The sequence below is a fragment of the Carcharhinus amblyrhynchos genome, chromosome 20 (genome assembly GCF_965287045.1).
Source record: "Carcharhinus amblyrhynchos chromosome 20, sCarAmb.v2.hapA, whole genome shotgun sequence".
Classification (NCBI taxonomy): Eukaryota; Metazoa; Chordata; class Chondrichthyes; order Carcharhiniformes; family Carcharhinidae; genus Carcharhinus; species Carcharhinus amblyrhynchos.
Window position 1 is genome coordinate 7,618,525 of NC_137343.1, and position 17,685 is coordinate 7,636,209.

At 40.1% G+C, this 17,685-nt stretch overlaps 1 protein-coding gene across 13 annotated transcripts in view; it reads left to right on the forward strand.

Annotated features, from left to right (window-relative positions):
- Positions 1-17,685, forward strand: part of arvcfb (ARVCF delta catenin family member b) — a 347,569-nt gene that overhangs the window by 86,660 nt on the left and 243,224 nt on the right. Inside the window, exon 2 of one of the 13 annotated variants that reach the window (XM_080208043.1) lies at positions 8,115-8,159. The exons of the other annotated variants lie outside the window; for them this stretch is intronic. The gene's annotated coding sequence lies outside the window, so the exon portion shown is untranslated. The remainder of the gene's footprint in view (positions 1-8,114; positions 8,160-17,685) is intronic. 13 annotated transcript variants of the gene reach the window in all.

A 17,685-nucleotide genomic window follows, 5' to 3' on the forward strand; every position in this document is an offset into this window, starting at 1 on the left:
GTCTTCAGGTGCAGCAGCTGATCAGGAAGGTGAATGGAATGTTGGCCTTTATCGCGAGAGGGATAGAATATAAAAGCAGGGAGGCCTTGCTGCAACTGTACAAGGCACTAGTGAGGCTGCAACTGGAGTACTGTGTGCAGTTTTGTTCCCCTTATTTGCGAAAGGATATATTGGCCTTGGAGGGAGTACAGAGAAAGTTCACCAGGTTGATACTGGAGATGAGGGGGTTAGCTAATGAGAGATTGAATAGACTGGGCCTGTACTCGTTGGAGTTTAGAAGGCTGAGGGGGGATCTTATAGAGACTTACAAGATAATGAAGGGGCTAGATAATGTAGAGGTAGAGAGATTCTTTCCGCTTAGAAAGGATAGCAGGACTAGAGGGCACAGTCTCAAAATAAGCAGGGGGGGGGAGGGGGGCGCAGTTTAGAACAGAGTTGAGGAGGAACTTCTTCACTCAAAGGATGTTGAATCTCTGGAATTCTCTGCCCATTGAAGTGGTGGAGGCCACCTCGTTGAATATATTTAAGTCACGGGTATATAGATTTCTGATAGACAAGGGAATTAAGGGTTATGGGGAGCAGGCGGGAAAGTGGAACTGATCCATTCAGATCAGCCATGATCTTATTGAATGGTGGGGCAGGCTCGATGGGCTAGGTGGTCTACTCCTCCTATTTCTTATGTTCTTAAAGCATTTCATAAAGATTGCTCAAGTTGATTTGAGACCTGTTCACTCCTATTAATGTAGTAGTTATACATGGAGTAGCAGTTACACATAAAGCAAGCCTAGTATCATCTACCAGCTTTTAGAAACCTAGTTCTTCAATTTGACGGACAATAGGAACAGTTTTGTACCCATGAATTAAAACCAATTTTGGCATTGGTTGGTTTAGTTTTACATTATTTTACATGGACTTTCAAAAGACGTTTGTTAAGGTTTCCACAGGAGACTGTTACCTAATTTTAAGGCTTATGGAATTGAAGGCTAATTATTCTTTTGTTCAGAGATTGGTTAAGTGGTGAACGACAGTAGTATAATGGGTATGTACTCAAAATTGGAGGGAGGTAACTAATGGTTTCCCTTGGAAATCCATGTGGCCCCATCTATTCACTGTACTTAACTTGCATTCCAGAGTGTGATTTAAGACATGGGTTTGCAAAGTTGCAAACAAACTCAGTCTGTTGCTTAGAAGGATGGAGTTGGCAACTAAAGAAGCAAGTTGGAGAAGGGACTGAAAATAATGGCTTCAATCTTGCCAGTATTTAATTGGAGGCAATTTCTGCTCATCTAGTACTGCATGTCAAATAAACAGTCTGCTAAAATGGCTACAGTGAAGGATTTGAAAGGGTGATGGTGATTTGGAGCTGGGTGCCATAAATGTACCTGTGGGGAAAGTAAATGTACCTGTGGGGAAAGTAAATGTACCTGTGGGGAAAGTAAATGTACCTGTGGGGAAAGTAAATGTACCTGTGGGGAAAGTAAATGTACCTGTGGGGAAAGTAAATGTACCTGTGGGGAAAGTAAATGTACCTGTGGGGAAAGTAAATGTACCTGTGGGGAAAATAATGCTGGCCTTCATAGCGAAGGAGATTGAATATAAAAGTAGGGAGGTCTTGCTGCAGCTGTATAGGGCATTGGTGAGGCCACAGCTGGAGTACTGTGTGCAGTTTTGGGCGCCGCACCTGCGCAAAGATATTTTGGCCTTGGAGGGAGTGCAGAGGAGGTTTACTAGGCTGATACCGGGGTTGAGCTATGAGGAGAGGCTGAATAAACTAGGCTTGTACTCGGAGTTTAGAAGAATGAGGGGAGATCTCATTGAGGCGTATAAGATGATGAATGGGATGGATAGGATAGAGGTGGAGAAACTCTTCCCGCTCAAAAAAGACAGTAGGACTAGGGGGCACAGCCTCAAGATAAAAGGGGGGCGTTTTAGAACGGAGTTGAGGAGGAACTTCTTCACTCAAAGGGTGGTGAATCTCTGGAATTCTCTACCCGTTGAAGTGGTGGAGGCTGCCTCGCTAAATATTTTCAAGAAGCGGGTTGATGGGTTTTTGATAAGAGAGGGGATTAAGGGTTATGGGGAGAGGGCGGGAAAGTGGAACTGAGCCACGACAGATCAGCCATGATCTTATTGAATGGCGGGGCAGGCTCGAAGGGCCAGATGGCCTACTCCTCCTATTTCTTATGTTCTTTCGAATTATGTCACTCAGGAGAGGGGTGAAGTATGATTCTTCAGGGACAGGAAAAAATGAAGTGGGGCAGTGTTAGAAAAATTTCAAATAATTTTTGGATTTAAGGATATCAATCTGCTGATATTAAGTGAAATGGCTTCAAAAAAGATTAACAATTTAACTGAGAACTACGTGCATAAAGGCATAAGAATGAGATTTGAACAGGTATTTCTGATTTAAACGTGCATCTTGATATTTTAAATGTATTAATTATTTTATGGAAGTAATTGTGCACTTAAGAACAAGAACAGGCTGCTACGAGAGGTGATGGAATGAAGTCTTAGCAGACAGAAGCACATTCTTTGGAAACAATGAAACCTCAACGTGCAAGTTCTTGTCAGCGAATGTTACTAGCAGTAAGGTTCTCACGGCTACTTAAGAATAATTTTTCACACTATCCAGAATAGACAGGTCCCTTTGCAGACATGTGAATGTACATCTGCTTCGTTTGGCCACTGGCGTAGCAAGAGTTGGTGGGAATCTTAACTTTGACCTATGTAGCTAAGCATCAGGGGTAACTAGGCAACAGAGGAAGAAGCATCAGCAACTGGGGAAGGAAGCATCTGGATTCTACAGACCAGTTGAACATTTTGATTTGAGCAAATGGAATTTTTCATTGCCCAAAGTCATGGTTACTGAGTTGCTTACCAATGTACAGTGGAGAGTTACAGGAGAAGAGGAAGAAGATTTGTTGAACACCAAACCATAAAATGTGTAAACCAAGTCCAACATTGAATTTGAGCACCTGGAGAAAATTTAAAAAAGGAGAAATCTGGCAGTGCATCTCTAGAAGAAATGCAAAGTTCAGTTTAGCACAATTTTGGCAACTCATCCTTTCTAGACTCCTCTATTATAATTTAGGTTGATCTTTCAGCCCAATATTAAGGGAGATATCAATGTCTCTTTGAAATGAAATATTAAACTTCAGACCCTTTCCAGATGAATGTAAAAGTTCCTCTGGCATAATCTCAGCTCTGAATTCTTCCATTTTCCTTTGCCTGTCAATCAACACCTCCATTCATCTCATTGTTTGTGGGATCTTGCTTTGTGTAAATGTCACTGACGAAACAACGAACTACCTTTCAAAGATTCATTGGCTGTGAATGCTTTGAGTTTGCTTGAGAACAGGAAATACATTACTTTAAAAGCAAGTTTATTTAATTTATTTGACTCGGACATTTGCTACATGGTACTGTGGGGTTGCTTGTCACTTGCTTCTGTTGATTTACCATTCTTGGTCACCCAAGTAGATTGAATGACTTTGTTGCATTGAAGCTCCCTGATCTCTTGGCCTGGTAGTCTGAGGAGGAGATGATCCATTCTTGTGGATCATCCTTGGTGTGGGTACTATCTGCAGCATGTTTTTCCTCAAGTCTCCACTATAATGTGAGGTTTCTGACAGTTCTGCAAGCTGATCAACTTTGAACTTTAGTAAATCGGTCTGTAGATGCTAACTCCATTATCCCGTTAGAACAAATGAGCTCCATTGTAATGAAGCTTTAAACTAAATTCCATGTTGAATTCTAGTTAAGGCTGAACTTTTACTTATCACGTTGGCCCCTTCTATCTCAACTATTTATTCAGTTGACTCCTACACAACCACAATAATGTTCTGTCACTGTTTTGCTAGCTCTTTATTTTTGTTGAAATCTATATTGACTTGGTAATTATGATTGGAATTATTTGGAGAATAATTTAGTTTATACATTTGACTAAAATTGAACTCTGATACATGACAGTTCCTGTATCTGGATTGAAATAAAGGTGACACTCTAATCCTTGAACACAGACTGCTTGGATGGGCACGCTCTCAAGTCATCAAAAACAGTCAGAAAAGCTTTTGTCTTTGAGGCTGGGGTCAGGTTTTATTAAACTAGGAAACTGAATGTTCATGTGCTGTTTGTTTGCTCTTTGTGATGTTTGCATGGTACCCATTAAGTTGAGACTTGCAGCGTTCCATGTGAACAAAGAACAGTACAGCACAGGAAACAGGCCCTTCGGCCCTCCAAGCCTGTGCCATGCATTGGTCCAACTAGACCATTTGTTTGTATCCCTCCATTCCCAGGCTGCTTGTGTCTATCCAGGTAATTCTTAAACAATGCCAGCATGTCAGCCTCCACCACCCTACTTGGCAGCGCACTCCAGGCCCCCACCACCCTCTGCGTGGAAAAAAAAGAGTCCCTCTGATATCGGAGTTATACCTCGCCCCTCTCACCTTGAGCCTGTGACCCCTTGTGATTGTCACCTCTGGGAAAAAGCTTCCCACTATTCGCCCCATCTATACCCTTCATAATTTTGTACACCTCTATTAGGTCTTCCCTCATTATTCTCCTTTCCAGGGAGAACAGCCCCAGTCTACCCAATCTCTCCTCATAGCTAAGGCCCTCCATACCAGGCAACATCCTGGTAAACCTTCTATGCACTCTCTAAAGTCTCCACGTCCTTCTGGTAGTGCGGTGACCAGAATTGGACGTGAAACTCCAAATGTGGCCTAACCAGTGTTCTATACAGCTGCAACATCAGACTCCAGCTTTCATACTCAATACCCCGTCCTATAAAGGCAAGCATACCATTTGCTTTCACCACCTTCTCCACCTGTGCTGCCACCTTCAAAGATTTGTGGACTTGCGCACCTAGGTCCCTCTCTGTTTCTATACTCTTGATGGCCCTGCCATTTATTGTATAGCTCCCCCCCCCCCACCCGCCCCTACATTTGTTCTTCCAAAATGCATCACCTCGTATTTATCTGGATTAAATTCCATCTGCCATTTCTCCGCCCAATTTTCCAACCTATCTATATCCTGCTGTATCGCCTGACAACGTTCATAGCTGTCCGCAAGTCCAGCCACCTTCGTGTCATCTGCAAACTTGCTGATAACCAGTTACACTTTCCAGATCATCTGTATATATCACAAATAGCAGAGGTCCCAGTACGGAGCCCTGCGGAACACCACAGACTTCCAGGCGGAAAAAGACTCTTCGACTGCTACCCTTTGTCTCCTGTGGCCGAGCCAGTTCTCTCTATCTAGCCATCTCTCCTTGTATCCCATGAGCCTTAACCTTCTTAACCAACCTACCATGAGGGACTTTGTAAAACGCATGTGCCTCTGAATTGGGTTCTTTGTCAGTTGAAGGCTAGGGTGAGTTCAGCTGGATTGGCGTTTTTGGAAAACTATATTGTGTGTGTATTTAATAGTTAAATTAGTTGAACTAAATGGGTGGTATCTTACTGCCTTGAATGCTGAGGGCAGCTCCCCTACCCCCCCCACCCCTCCCCCGGCTGCTAATCAAAAAAAAAATTAGTGAAGTAGATAGTTGTAATCAAACTATAAATGCAAATTGTTTAGATTTGTCAGTTTAACTCCTGTTATTTAGTGGGGTGAAGGGTTTAAAAAGTTTGAAACAGAAGAATTCCAAAAGCAGTCTCATTTATTTCCTCTGTTGGCTTGACTTTAAACCCAGCGCGACAGGATGTTACATAATCGGACCTCGTTTCTGAGAAAATAAGTCAACAGGTCACATCAATGATTGACTTGTATTATGTTAGTCACTCAAATTTGTTTTTTCTCTGACTAAATGTGATCAAAGTTTTGAAGGTGTTAATTAAGTTCATGGGGGGCTTTGCCATGCAATTTAGAGAAACAAGATATGTTGTGTTACGTTTGACAGGGACCAGCTGTAGAGACTATTAGCTTTCTGGTAGACCATGTTGCCTATCTTGTCGATAGGAAAATGTCATCTTTAATGCCCAAAATGATAAATTAGTCCAAGCTATGGTTAGTTCATTGCAGTTAACTGATTCATAGCACTACATAAATATTAATTCCAATACACTCTGGAACTATCTGTCTCAAAGAAGTTAGGGCTATCCTTTTCATTATAAGTTTTTTCCCTTTAACCCTGTGGTAACGTTTCTCAATAAGAACGTTAGATATTTTTCCTGCAATTATACTTTCGTTTGAGCATTCTGTCAGTTTCACATTGTGCTGTTATAGGTAATTATGCAAAGAGTTTCAGCGTGTTAGACATGTATAAATTAATTGTGGTCAATGTCATCCACTGAGTGACATTTGAAGCTATGATGATTTGCTTCCACATGCACGCTGGCACCTAACTCTACCTATGATTCACCTGTGTTGATCCATGTACTGCATCTTTTGTTGAATTATTTGCCTGCCATCCAATTTTGAAGGAACTAAAAGTTTCAGACTTAATTGTTCCCATGATTTCCTCCATGAACATGCTGTATCTTATCTCATGTTTGCCTTTCAAACAAGTATTTCCTGAGAAGATCCTGATTACTAAAATCTAAAAATAAAAATTCTCTGCCTTCTGTTTAAATGAGTTCATGGTTTCAGTTGCCTACCTATTTATGAGACTGGCCTCGAGTCCTTTGTGACTTTGATTTTGAGTGACCTTTCCACTCTCTTTGCTCTACTTTGAACTCGCTGGGGTCTTTTAAGAGACTTCTGGATGAGTACATGGGATAATGGGATTGAGCGTTACAGACAGGCCTGGTAGGTATGGATATGATCGGTGCAACTTATGGGCCGAAGGGCCTGTTTGTACTGCAGTGTTCTATGTTCTACTTGTGACGTTTTGCGTTCAGTTTCCCATGTTCCACTCTGGAATTCCCCCCCTTTAGTACCTCTGCCTCTTTCTCACTTCTTGTTACAAACCTTTATATGGCTAAAATCCCACCGGTTCCCCATTATCTCTTTTAGGGAATCACCAGTGTTGATTATAACTGCTTTCTGAAGGGCCCTGGCAAGGTATTCAATTTTAGAAAACTGCTGCAGTAATCCACTGCCACCTTGTTCATGGTAACCTAAGATGGAAATCAAATGTTAACCTTGCCAATGTTCTGTGAATAAAAAGCCTCTTGAGCAAGCACTTGATCATCCGTAACAATCTAATTATAGTTTCCCACATATTTAATTTACCCCTTAAATGCACCTTCAGACATTTTCCTCTTGCTGCAAGTGTTATTTAAAGGATTGTTTCCAATTGTGCCTGTTTGCAATTTTCTATTTTGTCTTCCATGTAAATGAGGTGTATATTACATAATCCTCTGAATCAAAATGATATCATCTTTATTGTTTGGTTTTAATGAGCAAATCTGTTCCACGTTAAACTGCAACTGCAGTAGTCCAGATCTCACTTTAATGGTTTTATAAATTGTTCGTCAACTTCAGCCAATTTTTTGTAATGTTGGAATTCCAGTGTGGGTAAATTGTAGCCTTATTGGATTCAAACAAGTTCATAAAATGTCCATGTATATTGAATTTGCATTTTCAACTCTGTTCTGTACCTCTGATTTCATAAACTGTATCCTGAAGCATATTTCAGTACTTAGGATTCATGTAAATGTGTGCTAATTATGGCTCTCCATTATTACTAATTACAGTGGATCATGCTATAAATTGGGTGCCACTAGAGTTACACAGCGAGCAGGTTTCCCTTTTAGATTTTGGCTTCTGTGCATGGATAATACAGCATGGTGTGTTACAAGGCTAAAATGCTTCAAAGAAAATAAATGCCAAGCCATGAAAAGAAAAATCCTTTCACTGAACCTTTTCCATATCTTTTGATGAATAAAAAAGGAGCCGATCTGGAAATAGTATCTTTTCATATTCAAGGCCCAGATTATCCAATCCCTGGTTTTACAATTTGTTATTTTCTCTGGAAAATACATTCACGTTTGTTTGTAGTGAATGTACCTACAGGTGTACATACCTCTGTGCATTTTACAAATACATTTTAGTTTGCATGCTACCTATGTGAAGAATGTGACAAATTGTGGTTGGTTTCTTGTGAGCACTGCATATGAATTGGGAGAAATGACAGTTTGAAGATGAAGCTGCTTGTTCATTCTCTGTTCTAGATATTCAGAGGATAGAAGGAAGCTCGTTCATCAGGGATTCATACGGTTAGTATCATTGCAACGTATGAGACCTTCCTGTTTTCTTCAGTGGCAAAATGCATTTTGGCCTACATTTTATGTATGAATTCCATCCACCACCACCAAACAATAAATTTTCATTGGATTGTACCAGTTTTGAAAGCATCATTTAGAAAAACGTTGAAAGGCACCATTATGAATTCAGTCATACCATGGGGAAACATAATTGAACTTTATTTGGGGCAAACAAATGTTTTACAACTTTAAAAGCTCAACCTATCACTCAAAACTGCCTCTGACCCATTGACTCCATCTATGCTTCCCGCTATCTTGGAAAAGCGGCCAGCTTAATTAAAGACCCCATGCACCCCGGATAATTCGCAATTAGCAAATGTCACCACTTATGTCCATAAATCAGCCTCCCATCCATTGACATTATCTACACTTCCTGCTGCCTCAGCATAATTAAGGACTCTACACACCTTGGACAAACTTCTTCCTCCACCTTCCATTGGGAAAAATGTACAGAAGTCTGATCATGTACCAACTGACTCAAGAACACCACCTCCCGTGCTGCCATCTGACTTACCTTGCATTAAGTTGATCTTTTTCTACATCCAAGCTATGACTGCAACACTACATTCTGTACTATCTCCTTTCCTCCTCTATGAATAATATGCTTTGTCTATATAGTGCGCAAGAAATAGTATTTTTTTACTGTATATCAATACATGTGACAAATCAAATCCAAAAAAGAACATTTGTTGAAACCGTGTCTAGAACTTACAATACATGCATGTTAAATCTTTGATGCTGACCATTAGCATTTTTTGTACTGTTGGTAGTTAATGAAAACTACCTAGCGGGTGAAGCACTCTGGCATGTGTATGCTTTGTCACTTTGGCTCTGGGGATTGCCATAATCTGCAGTCTTTTCGTGGCAATCTTGTCAAATGCTGAAACTCAAGGCAGGGGCACTGGTGGACAGTCAAAGCCCCTTAAATTTGGAGAGTGTACATTTAGACTCTTTTTAGTCAAGTGAATAATTTTTGTTAACTGTTTAATTTCAATTGATTTGAAAGCATGTGTATAAGTTTTTAGAGTTTTGTGTACATTACTTTGTAAAATACAAATTGACAGTCATGTTTTTCTGTGGTGGATTGTTGAAGAGAAGGGAATAGCTTGCCAAAGAATTTATATATGTTTCTTACATCTTTTGTTTCCTGAGTGAGTTAGATGGGTGGAGGCACCTTTTCTGGAACAAATTGGATTTGTCAAGTCAAATAAAGCACTAAAAATATTACTCCCCAAAAAGATTCTACTTTGTTATCTTCACACGCAATGTACAGTTTTCCAGCATCTTCAGAGTATGTGCATGTCTTTATCCTGTTTGGCTCGACACTTGATAATATTCTCACTAGCTTTCGAGGGGACAGCCTCTTCGTCAGGTGAAGAGGCTGTCCCCTCGAAAGCTAGTGAGAATATTATCAAATAAATAGGTTGGACTAAAACCTGGTGTTGTCAGACTTTTTACTGTGTTTACGCCAGTCCAACGCCGGCATACCCACATCATGGCTCGACACTTGCCATACTTGGCGTACAAGTTGGCTGCTGTTTGTTGAAGGATTTTCTAAAGTTTCAAAAATATGCTGCAACCTACTATGTAGCGAAGACATTCTGCATCAAGTGCTACATTAATGCTGGATGTTGAAGGTGAACTATAAATCCACTATTTCCAGTTTCTTCTCCTTTTAGTGTCTTGTTGCAATTATTCTGGATGCAGTCCACATGTGTTTCTAACTGCCTTTTTTATTTTAATAGTCAGAATTTGGAACCACTCTGGGAGTTGATTTGAACAGTTTATTCCTCATTAAAATAGCATATTATTATACCACGTCTCACACAGATTTTAATTGAAATTCTAGATGCATAAAAATTCCAGTTTAGTGTCTATTCGAAGTCTCCCTTGGCTTGTTTGGAAGCAGGCCTAATGCAGGAAACTTCACACAAAGATTAAAAAGCAATGTGCTTCGTCAGCAGCAACAAGAAATTACATTACTGCTGCTCCTTACAAGTGCTGGGCTTGCCAACGATGCCCAGATCTGGTGAAACAATTTTTAAATAAAGTTTCAGAATGTGAAGTTGCTCATTCAAGATGGGGATGAGGCTGAATTCTTTGAAATTTGTAAGTCTTTGTCTCAAGTGATTAACCCGAATGTTTGAATCTTTGGGGGTTCACTGTTGTGGGAAATGGACACAAATGGAGTTGAGGGTGATCAGTTATGATCTCATTCAATGGTGGAGTGGGCTTGAGGGGCTTTTTGACCTACTCTTGCTATTTCCAATGCTGAATTTAATTTCAAATTAATCCAAGATTCCAGGTTACCTGGAAATTGTATGGGACAGTGGGGACAAAATTCGCGTTCTAGAAAAGGCATTCGAAGTTTTTGAGCAAGTCAGCAGAGGGACATTTATCATATGTATATTTGCTAAGAACCTTGGGGGTGTTTCTTAAAGGTATTCTATATGGTATTGGCCTCCGTTCAAGAGGTAGGTGGATGAAATGGGATTAAAATTGGAAGAAACCTAAAGGCAAAGGTTGAGGATGATGTTTAAAATGGTCCTGGAAGGATGAAATGTTGAGCTTTGGAGGGATGTGTAAACAGCATGCATATGATCTCTCTCAATCTGGAGGTAGTAGGAGAACGTATTCTTGTTTTTTCACCAAACTCGGACTATTGTGTGTTCTTACTTGCAAAATCTAAACTCTGCTAATAGATGAAACCATATCTATTTCACAGTTCAGATGTTTCCAGTTTCTTCATGCTTTGTGAACTTTTATGGAGAGGAGTTGTTAGCTGTAGTTTCAGGTAACATTCACAACTTAAAATTGTGGTTTAAAAATTGACATCTGCTTATTTACGTCTGGCAGCAACTTGAATTCCGACAGCATCATGACTGTTAAACAACCTAAATCATTTTGCATGTAAATAGGCAGAGAAGTCAGACCAAGCCCATGTGTCTGTTCTGATCAGGATGCTGCTTATCCCAGGGGGCAAAGCATTGTAGAAGAGAGACCTGCTGAAAACAGTGTGTTCAACTTACTGTGTCACTGAGCCTGTTGTGCTATTTTCTTTCCTTTGTCATTTTATTTAGTTGGTTACTTTCTAAGAACTTTTTCATATGTAGTGTTCTTATTTTCATATGTGGATGTGCACTGTGTGGTTTGATGGCCTCAGAGTGGAACAGAAAAACCCTTGAAAGGTTCAGAGCTGCATGACTTTGACAATCCTTCATATCAATATTAAATCTCACCAAGCCCCATATATTGTGGCCATTGAGGTGGCTGCTATGTCTACTTTGGCACTCTGGAATTCCCACACTCAATAGAGGAAGTGGCAGACAGTAGGGGAAGATGAGCAAAATGGGGAAAGGAAGGAAGAGAAGGAGAGATTAAAGCAAATGGCAGATAGAACTGTACCTCTTCTTCCATCTCCCCATGCTTCCATTTATTCATCAGTGTCACAGGTAGGCTTACATTAAGACTGCAGTTGGGTTACTGTGAAAATACCCCAGTGGCGCCTGTTGAGGTACACTGAGGTTGAATTTAGTATGGCCAATGTCTTTCAGACTGTTTCCAGCTTGCCTGGAGTATACTTAGTCATGATCTGGGGCTTACTGCTCCCAAACATTGGATCAATCCTCCTCTAGATAGCAACAGCTTAATGCAAGGGCTTTTCTGGTGATAAAATTTGCATTAATCTGTACTTTTAATTATCAGGGTTTTCTATTCTCTATTTGAGTGGGCCAGCCACAAGATTATATGTTTGTTTTGAAACTCATTCAAACTAATTTCAAATATTCCTGACTCTAGTAATATTTTGATTGAGGTATGGCTGTACAGTCAATCATTATGCAGCTGAAATTGCAATGTAGACTTTGAGATGATGAATTACAGACCAAAGGAACAAGAAGGGAACAATGAACGGGACAGTGTTAAGAGACTTTGAGTTGTAAAATAGAGAGGCACCTATCTGAGAAGCTCTATGAAATGAGCTGGAAGTATTGGCGAACTGCCATTGCAGAATAGGGAAACTGAATGTTTTAATTTAGCATGCTTCTGTCCAGAAACAGGGAGATTGGAGAATAATGTTAAAAAAAACCTGAAAGCCATTGTAATAATTTCAGATGGCGTGACCGACCAGATGAATTTCATGCACCTTTTCTGATCAAGGTTTAAAAGGTAAGTTCAATCTGACTTAAATTCCCATTCAGCTATCTGATTATTGGGAGAGTGTCTCCTGTGGCTGAGATCCGTTATAGTGGAACAGTCAACCCTGGTGACTTGAGATTTTGCATGATGAATGGAATATTGAAGTTTTGTTGAGCCTGTGCAACTCAGAGGAAAAAGCTAACTTAGTTTAAAAGTCTTATTTTATCAAGTTTTGCTACGCTTGTACAGGGCTTTGAAAAGGCTACAGCTGGAGTACTGTCAATTTTAGTCTCCTTATTTAAAAAGGATATAATAGCATTAGAAGCAGTGAAGGGAAGATTCACTCGGCTGTTTCCTAGGATGAAAGAGTCCTCTTATGATAGAGGCTCAGACAGGCTAGGCCTGTATCTGTTAGTTATGATGTGGATGTGCTGGCGTTGGACTGGGGTAAACACAGTAAAAAGTCTGACAACACCAGGTTTTAGTCCAACCAACTTATTTGATAGTAAACGCACAAGCTTTTGAGGTTTCCCTCTCGTCACCTGATGAAGAGGGAAACCTCAAAAGCTTGTGCGTTTACTATCAAATAAATCGGTTGGACTAAAATCTGGTGTTGTTAGACTTTTTACTCTGTTAGTTACCTTACTGAAATGTGTAAAATCCTGAGAGGAATTGACAGGCTCGGTGCTGAGATGATGTTTCCCCTTATAGGAGAGACTAGTATTAAGGAGAGTATATTATTAAACAAAATGGGCTCCCATTTAAGATGGAGATGAGAAGTCTTTTGAGGGTTGATTCTGTGGCGCACTCTCACCAGTAGAGGCAAGGTTATTGAATATTTTTAAGATGGAATTAGATTTTTGACTGACCATGGAGTCAGAGAATGGGGTTAGTCAAGGAAATAAAGGCCACAATCAGACCAACCATGATCTTATCAAATGGCATATTAGGCTTGAGGGGGCAAAGAGCTTACATCTCATAATTTGTATGCTCATGTGGACAAGTTGCATTATATAATACTACATGTATAGAAATCCTAAGTGCAAGCTGTTGTTATTAGGAGGGTGACCAAAAGTGGTTAAAGAGATATGATTTCTGGAGGTGAAGACATGGTTGTCACTGGAGGGGTAAGTGGAGAGATGCCTAAGTGGCTGCAGTCTGGGGAATGGAGAATTTGGGAGAAGCTTGATGTGACACCAAAAGAGGAAAGAAAGTATAAATAGATTTAAATGGGAAAACAAGAACTTTGATTTGCTGAGACTGGGAGCAAAGTCAGTCAGTGTGGCGCAGCATGGTGGCACAGTGGTTAGCATTGCCACCAGGGACCCAAGTTTGATTCTGGCCCTAGGTGACGGTGTGGAGTTTGCATGTTCTCCGAGTCTGCATGTGTTTCCTTCAGGTGCTCTGGTTTCCTCCCACAGCCAATGATGTGAAAGTTAGGTAGATTGGTCATGCTAAATTGCCCCTTAGTGTCCCAAGGTATGTAGGTTAGGGGATTAGGGTAAATATGTGGGATACAGATATAGGGCCTGGGTAAGATGCCCTATCGGAGATTCGATGCAGAATTGATGGGCTGAATGGCCTCTCTGCACTGTAGGGATTCTGACTTATTGTGGAATCGGCTATAGCCATTACCATTTTGAGTGAACTGAATTTTACTTGTGAATAGGAGGCTAGACTGGAGAACATTGGGATATTTGAGTTTGAAGGTGACAAATTTGTGAATCATCTGAATTTGGTTAACTGATGGGTGGAAATAAGTCATGTCCAAAACTGCCCCTCAACCTCTTTTTGAAAACATCAGTTCTCCCCATCTCCCAATATTAACAGATCCTGAAAAAAATTCCAGTTTCTAGATCCATATCTTTGCCAGGAACTAATCAGTTCTTCAGAGTTGCTTAAAAATATAAACTTCAATGTCACAGCTTTTTGTCTTGCGCTTGTTAGGGCATTTGCAATGCAATACAAGGGAAATCAACAAATTTATGCTGAACTGCCAGTCGTCACTAGTTGGGTGTGTTCTATATGACAGTGTTAACTAGAGTCCTCTTGCCAGCCCAGTTGGCGCTCCCTTAATGTGTAAATGTGTTGATTTCCTTTGCAGTGCATTCTTTAGAATGTTCTGAGTAGTGTAGGATGAAAATCTTTGACAGTGTTTCCTTTTCAGCAATAGTCAAGTTTTGTATTCTCAAATGAAACCCAGTTCTTTGGTTCACTGCAAACTTATTGAATGAAACACTCTTGCCCCAATGCAAGAGCTCTAAACTTGCGTAAATTACACAACACAACGCTTAACTGAGTAGCCTGATTTAAATCCCTCCACAATTTAACCTTATCTTGCCACAAACACAAAGACTTAAAAGCCTCTGTTGAAAATCAAATGCAAGCCTCTGCCCAAACCGTACTCAATTCAATCCAAACCCATCAAAGCTTGGGCTTTGCTCCTTAATTATCTTAAACTTCAGCCCAATGTCTCTGGGATTTGGCTGATAACTTACAACTCCCCACATGGTTGCTCCTACCAGTGAAAGTTGTAGGTCTATGAATCAGATTGACTTCCTCACACACGCCCACCCCTGCCCCGGTCTGACCATTTTATTACAAATCTTATTGAAAATATCAGAGCATGTATCTTAAAATTACTCTCTGAACGGTGAATCTGTTTCTTGAAACCATTCTGTCAGATGGTCAGTGCTTCTCACCTTTTTTAATCTCTCTCATCTGTTCTACGCCTTGGTCCAGACAGACCCCATTCATTTCTGTTGTGGAAACAGCAGCAACAATGATTCCCATTCAACTGAGATATCTCTGCTCCCAGGGTGATCTGCATGTAACAAGTTCATTTCATGCATGTAACACAAGTTCATATCTCCTTTGCTGTTATGTTTGTGTGATAGCTCTTGTCTGGGGCCATTTCTTATGATCTGTCCAGCTTCTTTAATCGATTTGTCTTATCACAGCTATCTTGTGCTATTGTTGTGATAAATCTCCAGTGCCCTTGTATGGTTTAGAATGGGGATCCTGAAATGTTTTGAAAGTTAACCCCTGACAGTGAAACCTGCCTATGTTTTTCATGTTGCGGTTTGGTCTGTTTATTTGCAGATTTGTGTTCATAGGTTTTGGGGTTTTCATATTTCATAAAGTTCAGTTGAAGGTGATTCCAATCCTACAAATTGTGCTGTGTACTCAACTTTGGGATGAATAGCTTGGATAGGCAAGCGCATAATTGAGTAATCTAATATTGTGGGCTGATCACACAATATTTTTACACAACATAAACTGCATAGCATTAAACATAGTTGCAACTAAGACAATTGTTTTGTGCTATTCAGTGCTTCTCAGAAAAAGTACTGGCTCAATGATCAGTTTTAGCTCTTAAGTGTGTTTGTGGGGGGGAGGGGGGAGCAGGGGCAAGTGGTGGACACGGGTGGATTTGAACTAAATCATAAAGCAAGCTGTTAGTCAAGCTATGGTGTGATATTGGACTTGTGTTCATGATGTGATGACGACAGCAATGCTTCAAATTTGTTTTTAAGCTTCAAAGCCCTAGCTGCAGGAATTGCTGCTTGGAAAGATAACTGAAATACTGTAAACCATACACAAATGACATGTCAGTTCAGTTTTGAGGTGAGATATTGCTGATTTGAACAAAATAATGGCTGTGGCTGCATATCACTGGTATCTTTTGCTTTTGGGTCATTAATAGGAGTGTAAGTTTGGATTTTGATATTTCTTTTTTGTATTGAAAGAACTCATTAATTATATTTGCCAATAGTGACAGTAAGAGTTGTGATTTAATTTGAAATCCATGTTCAATTCAAAATAGGCAATCTTTAGTGTTTGTATGCCGTTGGCATCAGCCTCTGATATTGTGCTAAGGGACGGGCTGAAGCTTGGGGCAGCCGCTGCAAAGGCACAATGGGGGAAAGGCCACACTGTAAGGCCTTTTAACGGAGGCAGACCGAGGGCCCAGGAACTGCAGAATACCCTCGACCTGCGTAGCTGTTTGCCAATCTGAGCACTAACGGCACACAGTAATTTATTGAGGCATGTATATAGTTTTTAAGTATTGAAATGTAATCATTGTAATTAGCACAAATCTGTAAATATTGAGACATGGATATAGTTTCTAAGTATTGAAATGTAGTCACTGTAATTTGGACAGACCTGTAAAAATGTTTTGATTCCACATTGTTTGCTATCAAAGCCCTGTACATTTGCAGTAGATCACTTGAGATTTTTATGAATAAAGTATATTTTTGGGAAAAAAAATTTAAGATATGCAGCCAGATTGGCAGCAGTTGCATGTGATTGTAAAACAGCAAGTTTACATTATTGGAAAAAATAATGTTGCTGTACGTACTTATGTGATTTTTCTATTACGTGCTTACCACTACACAAAACTTGAGTCACTTTTCTCCCTCCCCAAAACCGCCACCTCAGGATTGTGCAAAATATATTTATTTTGCTTCTCGCTGGATTTGCAATAGTGACTACTTTGTTCCCTACTCAGCTCAAAAATCCTTTTTCTAGTTTTTCATAGTGTTTTCAATCTTTTTGCTTCCTGTGGTGGATTGTAATTCTTGCTGAAGCTGTCATATGGCATTAATCAAGGAAGCTTTTTCGTTGGACATGCTTAGTGTCCCGGACCTATTAAGTCACTGTTTGCTGTGATCTGTGGCTGATTTGCTTGCATAGCTGAAATATTTAGCTGAAGGATCTCCACCTTTGCCCCAGTCGCGCAGCAAACACACCCTAGTGCGTGCAAACTATTTCCAATACCATTACTTTTATTTTGACGACAATGTGAAAGATATTGAGGTATGAATAGAGTCAATAATTAGCGTATAGTGCATACCCTGAGAACTTGTATGTGTAATTAGGGCATATCAGAAAATCTGTCGTCAGACTGAAAGCGTTTGTGTAATGTAATGAATTTATAAATTGAGAGCTGAACAACTTATTCTGTATTCAAAGGGATCCATGTAAATGTCATTGAAGGTATTCACCCCCGGTGTGTTAGCTGTCCTGAAGCCTGGGATTGTGCACCATAATGTGGAGATGCTGGCGTTGGACTGGGGTAAACACAATAAGAAGTCTCACAACACTAGGTTAAAGTCCAACCAGTTTATTTGATGGTAAACCCACAAGCTTTCGGAAACACTGTTCCTTCATCAGGTGTGTGGAACCTTCCACACACCTGACGAAGAAACAGCATTTCTGAAAGCTTGTGGGTTTTCTATCAAATAAACTGGTTGGACTTTAACCTAGTGTTGAGAATTCTTATTGAGCACCATATACAGTTTTTATGGAAAAGATTATTGTTTCTGTTCTGTTTTTG